The 19,112-nt window shown below is 36.2% G+C and overlaps 1 pseudogene; it reads left to right on the top strand.

Moving 5' to 3' along the window:
* Positions 1 to 1,075: 1,075 nt before the first annotated feature.
* LOC102542148 (small ribosomal subunit protein eS24 pseudogene) lies at positions 1,076 to 1,471 on the top strand (annotated as a pseudogene).
* The last annotated feature ends 17,641 nt before the right edge of the window (positions 1,472 to 19,112 follow it).

Here is a 19,112-nt window from a genome sequence, read left to right as displayed (position 1 = left end):
TCAAAAAGACTTGTGCATGAAGGTTCATAGTAGCTTTTCTCAAAACAGCTAAAATCTGGAAACAGTGCAACATCAATAGGAGAATGGATAAACAAACTGTTGTATTTTCATAAAATAGAATACTACACACCACTAGAAATGGAGAAAAGTGGACTACTGCCACAACAAGGACAACACTCAAAGACATTAAGTTGAGCAAAAGGAAGTAGACATGATAGAGTTATGGAGCTACATTCTAGAACAAAGCTCTATGAACTACTACAACATTTTAAATTACCTAAGTGGTTCTCACTCTGTCTGTATTTGACGGATGCTCTGGAGGAATAAAACTGAGAAGAATGGCTACAAAAACTCAGATCAGAGGCTACCCGGGTGGGTATGGGGCTTGACTACCAAGCAGCATTTGTGAGCTTTCTGAGGTGGTGAAAATCTTCTACCTCTTAATGGAGGTGGTAGCTGTTCAGGTGTAAGCATTTGTCCGAACTGGTCAAACTGTGTACATAAAATATGTGTATTTACTTTATGTAAATTTCAGTGACATTGATATAAATAAACACGATAATTTTAGATAGTGATCAGTGCTATGAAGGAGTTGAAAGAGAGTCACAAGATAGAGAATGAGATGGACGTTAGATGACCTGGTCATGGTTGGGGAAGGCCTTGATACTATGAATAGTCAGGGGGAGATAGTGAATGACAACAATTAACCAACTATGTCAGGATCTGAGAAACGAGGATTCCAGACAGAGTGCACAGGTCCTGAGGCAGGAAGCAAAGCTGCCGTGGTCCAGGCAGAGACTGAAGGCTGGTGGTGTGGCTGAAGCAAATGAAAGAGGAAGAGAGTGGTGGAGGGTTACGTCAAAGAGGCAGGTCATGAGGCACTTTATGGCATCAATGAGAGGCCACTGAAGGGCGTTCAGTAGAGAAGCAACATAATCTAATTTACTATTTGCAAATATTACTCTTTCGTAAGGATCTTTTTAAATGCCAGGTGAATGTTAGGGGATCAAGAGAGAGCTTGAAAGTGAAGTTACAGCTCTTTTCCTCCCTGGCTGCTTGGAGATCAGCTGCCATCATGAATGACACAGTAACTATCCGGACCAGGAAGTTCATGCCCATCCGACCACTTCAGCAGAAACAAATGGTCATCGATGTCCTTCACTCTGGGAAGGCAACAGTACCTAAGACAGAAATTCAGGAAAAACTAGCCAAAATGTACAAGACCACGCCAGAGGCCATCTTTGTATTCAGATTCAGAACTCATTTTGGTGGTGGCATGACAACTGGCTTTGGCATAATCGACAATTCCTTGGATTAGGCGAAGAAAAATGAATTCAAACACAGGCTTGCAAGACATGGCCTGTATGAGAAAAAGACCTCAAGGAAACAGAGAAATGAATGGAAGAACAGGATGAAGAAAGTCAGGGGGACTGTGAAGGCCAATGTTGGTGCTGGCAAAAAGAAGGAGTAAAGATTTTGTAGTGACTGTATCTGTGGTGATTGTGCAGATTTTCCATGACAGGATTAATAAACTAAAAACTTAAAAAAAAAACAAAAAAAAGCAGAGTTACGAAAGCACTGACACTGTGGCTTGGTCTAGTTGTGGCTACAGGGGAGATAGTGAATTAAATAAGGGAGGGTCTGTATTAAGACCTTCAGATGATTAATTAGAATTAGGGATGAAAGAAAGAAGGCAGATAAGACCAACAAATTTAGTTCTTGATCTGATGTGAGATAGTGCCATTTGTAGAAATAATGACAATTTGGGGAAGACAGGCTGGGGGGAATGTAAGGTAAGTAAGCCCTTAGGCATACAGATTGAAATCTCAGAAAAGTCAAGGTCGGAGATATAAACGTGGCTGTCATCACCACACAGATGGCATTTGAAACTGTGGGATTCAGAGGATCTCCTCCATAGAGAAAAGCAAAGAGGGCTAATGTTATAGACAGAATAATGGGCCCCCAAAGATTTCCAGGTCTTAATCCACAGAACTTTGGAATATGCTATCTTACATGACACAAGGGACTTTGCAGATGTGATTAATTTAAGGACGTTGAGATGGGGAAATTTTCCTTGATTATCCAGGTGAGCCCAAGGTGATCATGTGAGGCCTCAAGGTGGAGAAATTTTCTTGGATATGGTCAGAGGAAGACCTGACTACAAAAGGAGGTTTGGAGAGAGATTGGACAGATCTTTGAAGATAGGGGGAAAAGTAAATGAGCTGAGATGCAGGCAAGAAACTGGAAAATATAAGAAAATGGTTTACTTTAAGAGCCTTCAAAAAAGAACATAGCCCTGCTGACAGGCTGATTTTAGTCCAGGGAGACCTGTGTCAGACTTCTGAACAGTAAAGTAATAAATTTATGCTGTCTTAAGCCACTAAGCTTGTGGTAATTTTTTATAGCAGCAATAAAAAACTAATAGCGAAGGACTCAGTTCTGGGAACTTTCAGTATTTTAGAGGCCAACCCAAGGAAAAGTCAGCCAAGAAGCCTGAGAACAGGGAACCAATATGAGAATAAGAAATCCAGGAGAGTGTGGCATCATAAAATCCAAAAGGAGAAAGAAGTAACTAATTGCATCAAATGTGCCTAAGAGGTAAAGTGTGGTGAGGCCAGAAAAGTGACTGTCGGGCTCACCGATAGGTAAGTCTCTGACGCTCACCTGTGCAGTGTCAGTTTTGGTGGTGAGCACAGAACCCTACCTGAGCAAAGAACAGTGTGTGAGAAGTAAAAATGGGTGTGATGATAACTATTTTAATATATTTTCTTGAGAAGATGCACAGAGAAATGGGGCCAATAGTTCTAGTTGGAACAACTGGATAGATGGAAAATTTGGGAGAAGAGAAGGAGCAGCCATTGGGGAGAGTTTATGATGCATTGAGGTGTCTCGGGGTGGAGCTGCCCAGGATAATTTGCACATGCATCTTTGCAGCTTGGGATTTGCAGTGGACCTAGGGATAAAGAGATTTTCTCTTCTCTCTCTCTCTCTTTTTTTAATGAGGGGGAGATAACTGGGTTTGTTTATTTATTTATACTTGGAGGAGGGACTGGGGATTGAACCCAGGACCTCATGCATGCTAAGTATGTGCTCTACTGAGCTATACCCTCCCTGCTAAAGAGATTTTTTGAATCACAGAAATAGAAATGTTGTTCAAGTCTTCAGTGAGCTTATGAGGTTAGTCAGAGAAACTTAGAAGTAAAGGGAAAGAGAAGTAGCATTGTATATAAACACACTATTAATCTAGATGGAAATTTACAATTTATAAAGTGGAAGTATGATCTGGCTAAAAATGAAAAAAAAAAGATATTGATGCTGTTTTAGAAGCATGGTTCAGAGCTTTGAGATAAAAAGTAAATGATCAATAAATCACAAAACTGGTGCTGAGGCAAGATAAAGTAGCTTCAACTATCAATAAAGCTGCTGGAAGCCTTATTCTGCTAAAGGCAGAGCATCAGAAAGCTCTTGACATGCCCTGCTGATACTCTCATTACTCAAAAGGCAGAGAGTGATAAAGGCAGAAGTGAGAGGAAATGCTATTGGCACCAAGTTCTGATCAACAATGAGAACTGATGAAGACATAAAAGTGATGGGGACCTGGGGAGAAAATGATTATGCCATCTTTGAGTTTATAACAATGTAAGATGAGAGAGAGAATACTGTCCAGTTATTAAGATCATACCTCTGGAGCCCAACTTACAGGATTCAAATTCCATTTCTTACACTAGCTGGCTAGCTCACTCTATGCCTCAGTTTCCTCTTCTGTAAATAGGAATGATAAAATTAATTCATCGTGGTGTTGTGAGTTACTACTTGTAAAGCAATTAGGGCAGTGATTAGAATAATTAAAAGATTCGACAAATAAGCTAATAATAATAATATCAACTGTGACCTTAGATTTCAGGGAAGTTATTTTTCTTAAATGTGTAGGGAAGGTGCATTTTCTAATGTACAGGGGGTGGAGTTTTCAGGAGATGACTGCCCTTTACTGGGTGTCAGAGAATATTCACCTATGACACTATTCAGGGCATCCAGCACTGAACCAGGGTTGATGTAGTAACCTGCTGTAGTCAAGAGAAGGAAACACCAAAAGGGGACTTAAAGTCTTATTCTCGGAAAGGACCAAACGTCAAAATGAAAGAGCCAAATTCAGTCAACAAGTCTCAGATGCGAGGTCAGGGTAAAGGCACGGGACAGAGATAAAGGATGAAGAAATGAGGGGACTCTGGAGCAGAAGAGTAAGTGACAACAAGGGTGGGAGGGGAGCCGATGGGCCCATGACTAAACATATCTGACCTAGTGTCTCCAGAGTCCGTTGATGGCCTTAGTCATGCTGTGTGACTGAGGACCATGAGGACTTTGACACCCAATAAAACTAAATTCTGACTATGTAATCACACAAGATGCCAGGCCAGAGCAGAGAACAGTGTTGGGGAAACAAGCAAAATATTCTGTCTTTTGCCTCACAGTTTTATGTAACCGCATACACACAGTACACACTTACATAAACAGACACCCACCCCCCAACATACAGATCCACCATATGGATTAGTGACAGCAAGAGTTTGGAGGATTTAGAACTATGGATGATATTTTTTAAAGAAGTTGAAATCTGAATGGCAAACGTGAGAGGGGATGTATGGGAAAATAAACAAGTTATATATGATGGTTAATTTTATGTGTCAACTTGACTGACCACAGGGCACCAAGATTAAACAGTGTATCTGGGTGTGTTTGTGAGGTTGCTTCTGGATGGGATTAGCATTTGAATTAGTGGAGCCCAAGGCGGGTCAATATCATCCAATCCATTGAGGGTCTGAGTAAAACTAAAGTGGGAAGAAGAAGGAATTCACCCCTTTTTTTCCTGCCTCATTGCTCAGTTGGGACATTCCATCTCATTGTCTCCAGTCCTCAAACTGGGACGTAAACCACTGGGTCCCCTGGTTCTCAGGCTACCAGACTTGGACTGAATTATACCACTGGCTTTCTTGAGTCTCCAGCTTGTACATGGCAGGCTGTAGGATTTCTCAGACTTCATAATTCTGTACACACACACACACACACACACTTGTATTTTCAGCATATTTTAAAACAGGGATTTGACCACAGTGGGCCATGAATCCTGCTTGGCGGTCAGTTGGAGGTGGGTGAGTAATGGCTGTCCTCTCTGAAGGTACACTCTGGGCGCTCCAGTTTCCTGCCTTTTACCAGCTGGGCCACTGCGGGTTTTGAATATGTGAACCATGGTCAAGCACCAAGAGTCAAGGAAAAGGGCAAAGCACCCAAAGCAGTTGGCAGAAAAAGAAGATATTTGAAGAGAGAAAAACAGTTAGCAACTGTGACTTATATGCATGGACCAAAGCACATGTGGTGGGTAAATGGACTGATCTGGTCTAAAGGGCGACAGATACAAAATCATCTGCAGTTTCAAAGGACTCTTTTTGATGAGCTCAGATTGTAAGGGAACTTGGGAAGGAGATTCAAGGAAGAAGGGACATAAAATAAAAGATCAGCTCAGAAGATTGGTTTGAACGTCTGAGGAGGATGTTGAGTACTCAATAAGAGCTCAAGTCTGCAAAAACCTTTTGAAGACAAAATAGTGGACTGTTTTTCTTTTTGCTTAGTTCAGAGCAAGAAAGAGAGATGAAGGAAGGCAGTCTGCTGGTAACAGATGGTACAATGCTAACAGATGACAAAAGGCAAACGAGATTCAGCTAACTCCTATTTAGCTTTCATCTTCTCCAACCCGGACAATGATCTCCAGAGTGGCAAAGGGAGAGCAAACATGGTCAGGAGGAAGTTGAAAACCAAGATAGGTAAGGAGATAGTGTGAGAATATAAAGCCTGTTTAAGCCTTCAGTCTCAGAAAAATTACATCTCAGGGGAGTAAAAGAACTATAAATTTGATTACAAAACCACCACAATCTTTGAGAACACTTAAAGAATGGAATAAATTGGAGTTATAGAAAAGAACTACCTTTTCTTTTCAATTATTCTGTTTTCTTAAAATAAAGTTGGAAATAGGAAATTTAGGATTTATAGAAAGGTCATAGGAAGCAGAAAAGAAATCACTTATAATTTTACCTTCCAGAGTCAAGTATGATTACCACTTTGGCATATGTTCTTCCTGAAATTTTATATGCATTTTTATGTAGTTGTGATAATATAGACTACATAATTGTTCATCAAGTTTTCTTGACTTTAGCAGTAAATCATAGATATTTTTCAATGCAATGATAACTCTTCAAAAACATCTCTTTATGAACTACATAATATCACATGATATATTATTAAATTATGTTAATATTTATAAAATTGTGTGGTTATTAAGTTACATGTAATTTATTTTACCCTTTTCCTCTTCAGTGATATTTGTTTCCAGTTTTTCACTGTTTACCAATAAAGTGTGATGAACACCATTACATATATATATATATATATATATATATATATATATATATATATATATTTGTTACTTTTTCAGATTTTGCCTTAGCATTCATTTCTTTACTAAATTTGGGGCAAAATTCCTCTATAAAGGTTTCTCTGCACATTATTTAACTGCTTTCCAGAGCTGGATTCAATGTATATATATGAGAGTACCTACCAATGGAATCCTCAAATGAATTGACTATCACAATTAGTTAAGATTTTGCATCTTAAAGTAAAAAATGACATCTTGTTATTTCGATTTACATTCCTTTGGATCTCAGTGAGGTAGAAGAGTTTTGATATGTTCAGTAGCCATTTGTATTTCCCTTGTTATTAATTATCTTGATATATTAATTGTCATTTTTTGGATAAATTTCCCTATAAAATGCTTGAAATTTTTATTCTGGTTTAGGGTAGAAAAGGTTATCAATGTAAAAAAAATCCGATTTCCAATAACTATTTTTGATTTGGATATTTTATCTGATATCAATAATTAAATTCCTTCTTTTTGTCTCTGGTTTTCTGGCATACCCTTGGTCTGTCTTCTCGTAGTCATCTTTGACATGCTGTTAGAAGCAGCACAGAGACCAGTTTTTAAAATTTTATGTTTATAACCATTACTGAAGGGATTGGTATTTTATCTCTTATTTCATCTTAAATCTTCTTTTTTGATGTGCTTCCATACAGTTTCTTTTTATTTTTATTTTTGTTGCAATCATTTTTTTGTTTTATTCTTTAGTAGTTTGGGGAGTTACTTGTTTTTCTTAATTTTACTAGTGATAGAATTTTTCATATATTTCTAAACCTGTATTTCTCTCTTTTCCAAGGACAAAAAGAAATTAAGACTTCTGAATCATTTCTCCACTGAAGGAATTTGTCACTCCTGTGCTATTCTTTTCCTACACAGTTCTCAGTTTTGTTTATTTATTTTAATGAGATTTAGGGACCTGGCTTATTGTTATATGTTGTTCTACTATGTAAAACACCATTTAAAATAATTTTTTATTTTACATTCAATTGAATAATCACACTACCATAGTTATTTTTAATTCAGTTAGGTCATTTTATATCCCACAATCATCCTTTTATGTTACCAGAATACTATTCTTAGCTTCTCAAGGTGACTGAAGAATGTCTTTCTCTAAAAGAACACGTAAGTCTTATGTTTAATGGAGCTTTTAATACCCAAGAAAATTCTTCTGTTGTCTTTACAGTGGAATGACATCTTAGGTGAATATATGAATCTTGAATCCCTACCACTTAACTTCAACAAAGTTAAATGCCACACTTTTCTCCACCTTGAGTCATCCACTTAAGTATATCTTCGATTGCAAGAAAAGGAAAATAAGGAATACATTTTCAGAGCTTAAACACAGCTACTCTCTTGCTTTCAAACTAGACTGGCCATAGTGGTATACATGTAGAATTCTCGGGTCACATTTTTTCTTTTAAATATTCTACAGGTATTTTTGTTTTTAATTTAATACCATGCAGTAAAAGTCTGAGGCTAGTATAATTTTGTCCCCTTTTATGTAATTTTTTAATCTCCTGACCATATACTTGTAGGATGTGACTATGTTAAGCATGGGTCTCTTTTTATTCCTTTTCCCTGGAACATAACGGGTCATTCTTTATCTATAGGCTCAAGTCAATTTCCACCTCATGAATGTTCTTTCCTAAGTCTGGTTAGTCTTTCATCAACTTTTTTGATTTATCATAATAAGCGCAACTTCAGTCTCTATTTTCTGTCTTCCATAATTTTTTTTTTAACTTTCTAACTCTGGGAGACCTTCTTTAGCTTGTTATCACCAATTCAGTTTTCTCAGTTTCATGTCTGCTCTTTACTGTTTCCAGTGTGAATTCTAACTTTTCTATTTTAGGTAATTTCCTTCTATAACCTACTACACCATCCCATCTTTTTCTTTCCCTATAACCCTGTAATGGATGTCATAATCTTCCCAGATAATTTGTCTAAACCAGTTATAGTTGTTTTATTTCCCATTTCAGTAATTGCCTGAGGTACATTTATATAATTCAATTCAGGTCAATGTGAGGAGAAATCGACTGGGAGATTTTGCACAATGCTTTTCTCTCATAACAAAGAGACTTAGGAAGAGTCATCCCTTTTTATCATGTTCATGTTAATGTGGGTGGATGTGACACATGGAATTGCTGCAGCCATCTTGAGACCATGAGGTAAACCAGCTTGAAAACACAGAATTAACACAATTAGGTAGGAGGACACAAAAGCTCTGATGACAGCTTGGCCTCTGTAAGAGCCTACAATACAATCCACTTTGCCTCCATACTTCTAGTTTTATGAGAAAATAATGTATTTATTGTCTAAGCCATCCCACATCAAAATTAGTACATGTAGCCAGGGACATATTAGTCCCAATACTGGCCCCTGTTCCTACTTCACACTGAACGTATTATTAGGCTTTCATTAGGAGAGTAAGATAAATATTCTCAAGCATTTTCCAATTCTTCTTACAGAAAATTATTTCTAAAGTATGTCTTTTTCTCAGAATCTTCAAGATAATTCTTCTTTGCCTTTACATTGAAACACTTTTCCATAAACCCTATGTCACGCTGTTGAGTACTACCCTGTTTATTCATCCTTGATACTTCTGTACTGATGCTTTATTTTACAGATTACAGAATACATGTATTACTCCTGTCCAGATACTTAACTTATTATGTATGGGGGAATTCTTGTTTTTAGATCTAGACCTGCCTGCAGTAATGTGCTCAGTATGGGATAATGTGTTCAGTCTCTATTGTGTTGAGAATGGACAGGGAAGAGAAGTTATATCTGTTCCATTAAGGAAACAAATTTTCCTCTAACTAGCCTGTGTAACTATGGTAAAGAGTCAGACAGTACTGCAGTTCTTTTTGTACAAGAGATGTACATAAAACAACTACATTCCCCAGTGTGTACTACTTGAATGGTCTACCTTATTGCTCCCCCAGCACCACGAGTATGGCTTTTCCTGAGGTAATTGCATAGTACAGGATATAATGCAACTCTCCTTTCTCTACTCTCAATCAAGTTTTATTCTGGGAATTGTAACTTCTGAGTGAAATTAGAGAAAGAGGATTGCTGGGAAAATTGGAGGAAAGTACCTGACACTATTATATAGTGGAACATCACTCTCCTGAAATGTCAAGGACTTGACCTATTGGAGATTAATGCCATTTTCAATTTTAATTTAATGCTGAAGAAGTAAAAATCATGAAAAAATAGATTTGGCACATAAATATAGGAAATGAGATAAAATATGGTAAGAAATAAATGAAATTTAAAATCATGTCTTAGAAAGCTTGCTTTAATTTTTAAAAAATTGATCTCCCCAAACAATTGTAGATTATGTAACTTTTGTCTGTTGGACATGAAAAAGGAAAAATACCCCAACAGAATATCAGGTATGCACACACTGGCCTTCTGTGTATCATCACAAATTGTTTATCTATAGCCTGACTATATCCTCCCATCATATATCATTCCAAAGTTTTCTTCAACTACTACATTGGTGTGACTTTATAAACAACTGTTCATTTAAGCAAAACTTTCAGCAGGCTGTCCCTTCCTTCTGTATGTTTTGGCATTAGCATTTTGGATATATTATTTTCTACCAAAGTTCTTATGCACCAGGGTTTGGTTGGCTGCCAGATTTTCTGGTCAACATAATCCTTAAGTCACAAAGTTAGGAGCAAACACTGGGGATGCAGCTGTCCATGCAATTCTGGTACAGCGAGTGGACGGTCTCTAGACTGGAATGTGTATTCCAAGTCATTGGAAATTCCCTTCACACGGTAGCATGTGGTCTTTTTTTAATTTTTAGTTTCCTGTGCCATTGTATTTTTTGTCCTTTAATAAATCTTTTTAAATACTTTATCTGAGAGATGTAAGAGGATATGAGTCACCAGTATAGCCTCTGCATTAATTATAACTTCTCTTTTACAAAAGGATAGATCAGTAAGCTTAGAGGTGTTTCTCTCTGACATGCTACTATCTAATAAAAGTATTAAACAGAGTAATGAATAGAAGAGTGGGCCCCAAAGTATGAGTATGTGTGTATCATGTGTGAGTATCCCTAATAAGTCTCTTTTCCTTTACAGTGAAGCTGACTCTACTGATAGATATGAGATGCTACAAATCAGTGTTATCAAATGTTTTCCCCCTGAGGTTTGTGGGCAGCCATGGTTTAGGAAGAGCTCGGGGAGAATGGAGGTGATGAGTGTAGGTGTGTCATCTTTCTACCCACATTTCAACCACAGCAGCTCCACATTTCTTATGTCCTATAAACTATGATTCCATATAAGTCTTATTTGAAAAAGTCAATTATGTTGCTTTTAAAAATCAGAATCCCAAAACCTTCCAATTGATGAAGTATTTTTCCCACAGGAGATTTCAATAAAGTCTCTTATGATTTTCTTGAGACTATGATAACAAAGCTTGAACTAGACAAGAGTACAGATAGCCAGATTGTAGGTAGTTAAACAACCATGCCTACCATATCAACATGGTCTTCTCTAGTGATATGGCAATGAGATCCTGACCATTTCAATATTTTGGTTAGCAACTTGAAAGAAAATTAAATGATGTGCCATTTAAATTTGCAGATAATTAAAAACTGAGTTAACCAGGTAATATGTTGAGTGGCAATCAATATCCAAAATTACTTCAACAGGCTAAAAACTAATAAGGTTAAATTAAAAATACAGTTCAGATCCATCCTTGAGCCTTAAATGTAATTTTCTCAATTGAAGAACAAATGAAGTATAACTTAAGTAGTTCATTTGAAAAAGACCAACATGTGTTTATGAATAGCTAGCCCACATGACCTAGAAACTATTTAAAAAAGTAAAGGTAATTGTAAAGTACATTATGTGTAGAACTTATAATGTTCCCACTGGCCTCTACGGTGGCTGATCTAAATCTGCACAGCATATTTAATTTGGGTTGGAGAAACTAAAGCATCTATCGAGGAAGGTAAAGAATGTTGAGAGATCCACTATGTCTATGAGAAGGGGTTGAGGATGTTGGCTAAAGTTGAGATGACAAAGGACAACATCAAACTGGCAGCCAACACCCAAAGGCCTGCTAGATGAAGCAATGGAGAGAAGTTACAGAAGCAAAGATTTGGTTCTGTGCATAGGAAAAAACACTGTAATTAGCACCATCCTAAGAGGAACGGTCAGTCGTATCAAACAGACTTATAGATCTTTGTAAATCTTCAAGCAGAGGCATTAGGTAAAAGATTAAATTACAAAATCCTGAAGCATTCCTGTTAGAACTTCAGCTGCTATGAGTCCATAGACAATAGGAGTGTGAGTGATCTTAACTTTTCTGGAGCAGTTTACCCACACAGAAACACAGGAGGGGGCCGGAGTCATGGCTAAGGACATGGGATGGCCACAAGGGAGAATAAGCTCATGGTAATGATTTACCACTTCTTTTCTTTTCAATGAAAATAAAGCATTCTAAACTATATGACTTTAGAAGAAAAATAAACTCTTGTATAATGTTTTCTGCATGTAGAAATTACTTATGACCCAACGTGCTGCTTTTTCATTTTTGTTTTATAGAAAGATGATACATCAACTCTATGAGACATTTCAAGAGTAAGAAATGTTGTCTTCATCTCTAATACACTATTTTTTCATGTCGTCTGACTGGTTTACCCTCATGTATTCATACTTTTAGGTTTGCCATTATCCAGCATTGACATTTTGTTTTCATGTATATAATCAAAATCATTATCAAAACAGGAGCTCCAGTGTCTGGTGGAGAGTAGCTATATAATAGTTATTTAACAGATGAAGGAATGCGTACTTTAAATAGGAAAACTGTTTGCATGAGAAGCTAAGACAATGGTTTTGGAAGGTTTCTATGAGTGATTTTTGAGGTTACTGCAGAGAGTGGAATTCAATTCATTTATAAATCTGTTAATGTCATGATTCCTTATGACTTTAAATATTTATGAAACACAAGTGTCAGCTGCAGTTATCAGACTTTTTAGAAGAAAGGATGATGGCCCCAAGCCTTTTCCCTAGTGATGCCTTGAGGGAAGACTAGTGTCCCACCAAACATTTCTGCAGATTTCTAGGGGGCTTGTTTTTCATGGACACTTCTAACCTTAGCTCTTGCTTCTACAGAATTACTTTAGGAATTGTTTAGCTGTCTGGAGTGTTATACCTTTTCTTCACTGTATCAGCACAAGCCGGGCACTTGATCATGGTCATCAGTGAAAAAATAAGCCAACAAACAAACAGAAATTACTCATAGAAAGCTTTTGTGTAGACATCTGTTACTATAAAATGATAATGGATCAAAGTGGAATTTACCTACCTAAGGCCAAGAACTGAAAATTGAATGTTAGATTTTCCTATTCCAGAAGCCCTTTCATTTAACCTATAACTGGGATTTTTTCATCAGATAAATGGCATCATGGAGCATATAGGCTTTTGTTATATGGCTGGCTCCCCTCTCTCTCAGCCCTCATTCTTCTCTCCCTTATCCATTCCATCCCTCCCAAACTGCTCCTAACTCCAACTTCGCCTCACTAAAACATTCATCTTTCTTTGGTCCTATCTTCTGAACCCAGCCCCAGGAAAACCTTCGAATATCCAAAACTGACCGAAGTGTTCACATGAAGAAGATCCATTAGCAGCCCAGTCAGCAACAACCTTCAGATTTTATTTAAGGCTCCATCTTCCTTAAAAGGAAATTATGCTTTTAAATAATGAAGTTTTTATACCTGTATTAAATATAAAAATAACTAGACATATTGAATCATCTGCCTTATTTCCAAAAATTAGAATCTTTGCCCAGAACCTAAGCCCTTAAAATCAAACATTCACATGCCAACATTTGTGGGCATTAATTCACTGAACAGGCTACATGACATAAAAAGATTAAGAAATATTAAAATAATCCCTACATAAGAGAAGTAGCTATTTTAGAATATTTGTGTTTAATTTTTCCACAAGTAATCCATCTGCAAATGCCATACATTCAAATAACTGCAGAGGAAAATATAAAAATCACATTGTTATATTTTTATTTGATGATGATAACTCCAAGATGTTAATCCACAGAAAAAGAATGAGACAGTTATTTTATTATTTAGAACATGCATTCATTGGTGATATTTTTCTACCTTAAAAAAAGATATGAAATAACATACTTAGGTTTCTACAAGAAAATATTCTTATCTAAGCAGTGCTACTAATCACTGTAAAACAAAGAGTTCATGAGTGAAATTTACTGCCTAATTTAAAAAAATTAATAAAATCAAAACATTATCCATGTGTGATCTGTAATAAATATTTTCTGCATCTGTTTACAGTGAATATCACTGTGAGAGGAGTGTTTGCTCTCTGTCCAGGGACCATTTACTATCTCTAGGGAAAATAACAAATGGTGTATTTTTCATTGCAGCACAGATGAGATGAAAGTTCAGGTAGCCTGTGCTGAAAGGTCTTCCATTTTTCCATTAAGGAGCAGTTACTCTTTTTATTTTTTAGAAATGTTACTATCTTTATTTTTACTGGTTATAAAGGTGGTATTTGTTTCTTGTTGAATTTTCAAATAGTACGGAAGTAGGTAAAATAAAAATTGTATCTACTTCTAACTTTATCTTATGTTGTCTGTGTCTCATAAATTTATGATTTGGGGGGAAATACAGAATTAACATAAATACACAAAATATGGTTCTGACCTCAATAGGAAAGCATTGTTTTATCTCTTACAAGAAAGGGTTTTCTTTAATTGAGTGATATGGAGTCTTAAAAGGGTCTTCTTTTATTTTTTAAAGAAAGGATTAAGTAATCATCTCTTACCTATGACAGGCAGCAATTACTCTTAAGTCTCCTTTCGTACTTCACCCTGATAAGCCCCTCCAGAAAATACTAGGACCCAATGAAAAAAAATTTATTAACAGGGTACCAAAACTAATGTTTCTCCTTGCATACTATCTTTGACTTTGAGATTTCCTTTGCAACTGATAAATCCAGTTTCAACTCACATATCCAAGAATTATGGATATAATTTTCAACATTATATGCATTATAATAAAATTTCACAGAGAAAAAAATGTGACAATGAGTGTGTATATGTCCATGAATGACTGAAAAATTGTGCTGAACACTGGAATTTGACACAACACTGTAAAATGATTATGAATCAATAAAAAATGTAAAAAAAATAAATGAAAAATAAAAAATAAAATTTCATTCTAATGTATATTGTTACCATATGGCACATTATATTTGAATTTGATAATTTTTTTGCATTTATAAAATTTCTCCTGTAGTTTGAAGAAAACTTTTCTTAAATAATTGATCATAAGTTAATTATTACTGATCAATTTTTAAGGTTTAATTTATTATTCAACATTTCTTTTAAAATCCTGGACTATTTTCCCTAATAAAGTCTGTAAGTAAATCCATTTCAAGCATTTCCACTTAAAAATGTCTTCTTCAGATGACAAATAAAATTTTAGAATTTAAAAAATAAAACATCATTTATTAATATCTCCACTCAACTATATTTGCTGCAAATTTATGTCAGGTGAATAGAAAATAAATCTTTTTGTATTCATCTTACAGCAACATGAATGTATACACTTTTATACAAATAGGAAAGTAGGTAATTAGTGGGATGGATTCAGGGGGATTTATTTAATCAATCAGCTATTATAAACAGGCAATTAAAATGCAGAACTTTTGTCCACAAAATGCACAAAATTAAATATGAAATATGAATGCAAATCCATTTTATAAGAGCAAACAGAATATTGGTATGACAACGATGTATCAAATGTAACTAATTTTTCTAGTTTTCTAATGAAGGGTACGCTATAAGACTTTAGGGAACTAGTAACAGAATAATCTGTACCTCCTTAACAGAGGCATCAAAATATATACTATGCAATCTATTCGTATCATCAAGGAAAAATAAAGGCTATATAAATACGGGGTTGTAAAAAAGCATTCTGCTAAAAGGTGCATTTTCCTTTAATAAACTATCTTTGTGTGAAGACGAGCACACCTCTTTTAAAGCACCCACACACATGTAATAGGACGGTTATATCCCGTGTGGCGCTCCTTTTAGGATCTCAGTGTCAGAAAATGATACTCACAGCAGTAAACGGTGATGCGATTGTTATGATAATAACCTCAATCTTTCATTTTGTTCTCTGGATATCTAGGCAGACAGCCCCAAACAAGGCAGTCAGTGCATCTTTTAACAGAAAGATGAACAACAAGTAACACTGAAAATTTCTGGAAGAATATATAATTGTGATGAAACGAACCAATTATGTTAACAGAATTCCATTTTATTAAGCTGAATGTGACCAACTTACAAACCTTTGATAAAGTCTTTTTATAGATACACACTGATATTTGATTAGCCTCGTGTTAAATTAAGAGACAAATGAGGGCCTGACAGAGAGCAGCCAAGCTGTCAGCTAATAAAGCCGCCAGTGCAGGAAACAGCCCTGACCTACATGGGTGGCAGGAGAACTTCGGTCCACATATGATTAGTCAGTCATGCTTTAACCTTCTGTAATATGAAAGCATAAGTAGAATTTGGGGAGGAGAATACTACTGCATATTAAAATAGCATTTTTTCCCCTCAGGATCTCAGCTGTTTTTTCAACCTCTAGATGCATGCTTCTGTTCCAGGTCCTCAGGGAATAGTAACATACCCGTTAAAATCACGCAAGGGAACTCTACTCATTTATCTCACTTTTCGTGGAGAAACCCAAATTCTTTCACTTGCCTTCACTGACAGCCTTTCCAGATCCTTTGATCTTGATCAGTGCAGCCCTCCCTAAAGTGACAGGAGGAGAAGATCACATTCTAATAAATAGGTTGATTGCTACTGTAGTCATCTTCATTTACAGAAATGTAAAACGATAAGATGGCATTGCTTCTCAAAAGGTGAATTCATTATTAAAGGAGAAATAGGTTTAGCAAATACACAATTTGTAAAAGAGTGAATTCTAGATTGCGTGTTAATAAGACCTGGTGGAGAGAGTCAGAGTAAGGCAGGTTACACCACAGAATGTGTGCCACTGCAAAAGTGAGGGGAGTTAAGCACATAGATTTTATCTCTTGAAGCAGAAAGTTCAACTGAGCAGGAACTGTTCATGTTATCCTCCCAAGATAATGACAATGGGGGGTCTTATTCATTATGATGTCAGAATATTTGTGATATTATAATGAGAAAAAAGATGCAAATAAATAAACATGTAATAAGGGGCAGTAAAATACTTGATCTGGTGATCTTCTTGATAAAAGGTCTAAGGGAAAGTGGAGGAGAATTTTGTGCTACAAAGAATGACATCGTGAAAGATAAGAATCTGATGTCTGTATAAAAGGGTTAATGTCAGCATTCAGCTCTGGGGACTGCTGACCTCTTGTGTTTTCCATTGACTGTGGGCAAGTCAGTACAGGAAAAGAACCATGCAGTTTTGTTTTATTTTTCTTCCACATCTGGTCTATTCTACTTATTTGTTTGGATGTCCAGAAATTCAGGACTGAGGTAAATGGTAACTCCTATGGTTTCCTGGGTAAGTTGGCCTGGGATGGTACAAGCCTTTAACATTGCCTTCAGTATTGCTCAGAAGGGTTTGGCCCCTTCAAAGAAGTAATCAAATACATAGTCAACAGAAAATGATTCTGCAGTTTACTATCCCAAAACAATTCAATAGTGAAACCTTTGCTTATATTGCAAAGTTTGATTTGCATTTCACACACACTCTCCCGAAGCACAGTCTGAACACAGAGCCTTGCAGAATCTCTGGCACCCCTGAGGGACTGGTCAGGGCAACCTAAAATAAGAAGCACCACCGTGTTTCTCAAACTGTCTTCTGCTCACTCTTGCTTACAGAATACAGTTTCTGTGATTTCCCCCAGTGGGTTAAATTAAACACTAAATTACCTTTCCAACATTGTCTCTCTCATTTTTCATCCTGAAACTTTCTATTCACAGATCCTCTTAAAGAATGTTATAAAACCATGTATCTTCTCATATATTTTTAAGCTGGTATTGAAAAAATTTTATGGCACATTTAAATTGTTATAAAAATGTAATTCTAAATATTTATGTCTTTAATAAACATTATAGTAATGTTTACTATATAATTATTGCATTACTTTATATGTATTCAATGAATTTCTAAATAATATAATAATTTGATAACCACCATTACCCATTTAAAACACACTTAAAATGATCTTCTTTAACAGCCAGGATTTTTACATCACTCACTTTTCCCTTAAATTAATATCTCCATTCTTCTCCCCTAGAATTTTACCCTAATGTAGTTTTATGCTTGAAAGTCTTTTATTGATCATCTTACACGTCGCCGCAACTACCTATATATTTATACATATAGTTTTTCCTATAACCACAAAAGATTAAACATTAAATATTAAAGGATTCAATAATCTGATAATTTTTTGGCCAAAGATGGCAGTACTTTTCTATGAGTCTGAATAACTTCTCAATGAAATACAAAATAACAATTTGCCTCCCATATGAGTCCCTTTTTCTCAAATATTTAATAATCTATTGGAAGTAAAGTTTCATTATCTCCCTTTCTTTGAAATCATGCAGAATATGCCCCTCAGATGCAGACAGAAACGCAAATACATGAAAACGCTTACCAAGCTCTCAAGACTGAGAATGGCGAAAGTGCAGAGGGCACTCGGAAGAGTATTTACCAACATGCTTTCACAAATCTTAATTATTCTAATTCTAAGATAGAGGTAGATATTGAGCATTGCCATGAGTTTATTGACTGGGTGAAAAAAGATGCCACAACCTGTAGTACCTCTTACCACCAGGACCAGTCCTTGGAGACATTCAGGATTTGACAACACAGTGGGTGGAAGAAGCGAGTGTACTGAATAAAATACGCCATCATCAATTCTGCTGGCCAATTTCTGAATTCCTATCACCTTGACGCAGGCCGTAAATCCTGTTTCTAATGCCAAGCTTTGCCTTAACCCAAATGTGTGTGAGATGGGGATCCCAGGATGGGGAATCCTACCATGACTGACAGTGACATGATTATAGGAGGCTTGGACAACCCCAGTGTTTCAAACATTTGTTTTGTTTCCTGTTTGGCATCTCAGAGTATTTTCACTCCGGGGTAGTTTATCAGAGTAAGACTCAGGGTAGGTGGGAGTTGACCTTTTTTAATCAAAATAGAAGAAAAGTGATGGTAAAAGAGGAAGCAAAAAAGGAAAGCCAGCACATTAACTCAAAATCAACTAATTAGGGACCTTATTACATCTGCATAAATCCCTGCATCTTTTTTCGTGTCCTGTAACCTAATCACAGAATGACAGCTACTGTATTTGCAGGCTCCTTTTATGCTCTAAGGGGGATCATTTGGGCATGAACCCAGGGAGCAGGAATCTTGGGGGCCATCTTGGAATTCTGCCTACCACACAAAACCAAGCAGATCTTCCTAAATTTCAAAAATTGCTGACATTCGTTAATGCTATTCATTTACAAATAGGCTCAACACACATTATATTTAACTAAATGCCCCTCTTTATTTGACTCAGCTTTCAAGGCCTAGTTCAATTTCCTTCCTTCCACAGTCTTTGGTCTGTAGTCCCCCATGTAGTCTTATTACTTGTGTAAATATTTC

Source organism: Vicugna pacos, chromosome 1, assembly GCF_048564905.1.
Source record: "Vicugna pacos chromosome 1, VicPac4, whole genome shotgun sequence".
In the NCBI taxonomy this organism is placed as follows: domain Eukaryota; kingdom Metazoa; phylum Chordata; class Mammalia; order Artiodactyla; family Camelidae; genus Vicugna; species Vicugna pacos.
The sequence above is the reverse complement of the archived record's forward strand: the minus strand, read 5'-3'. Positions and strand labels throughout refer to the sequence as shown.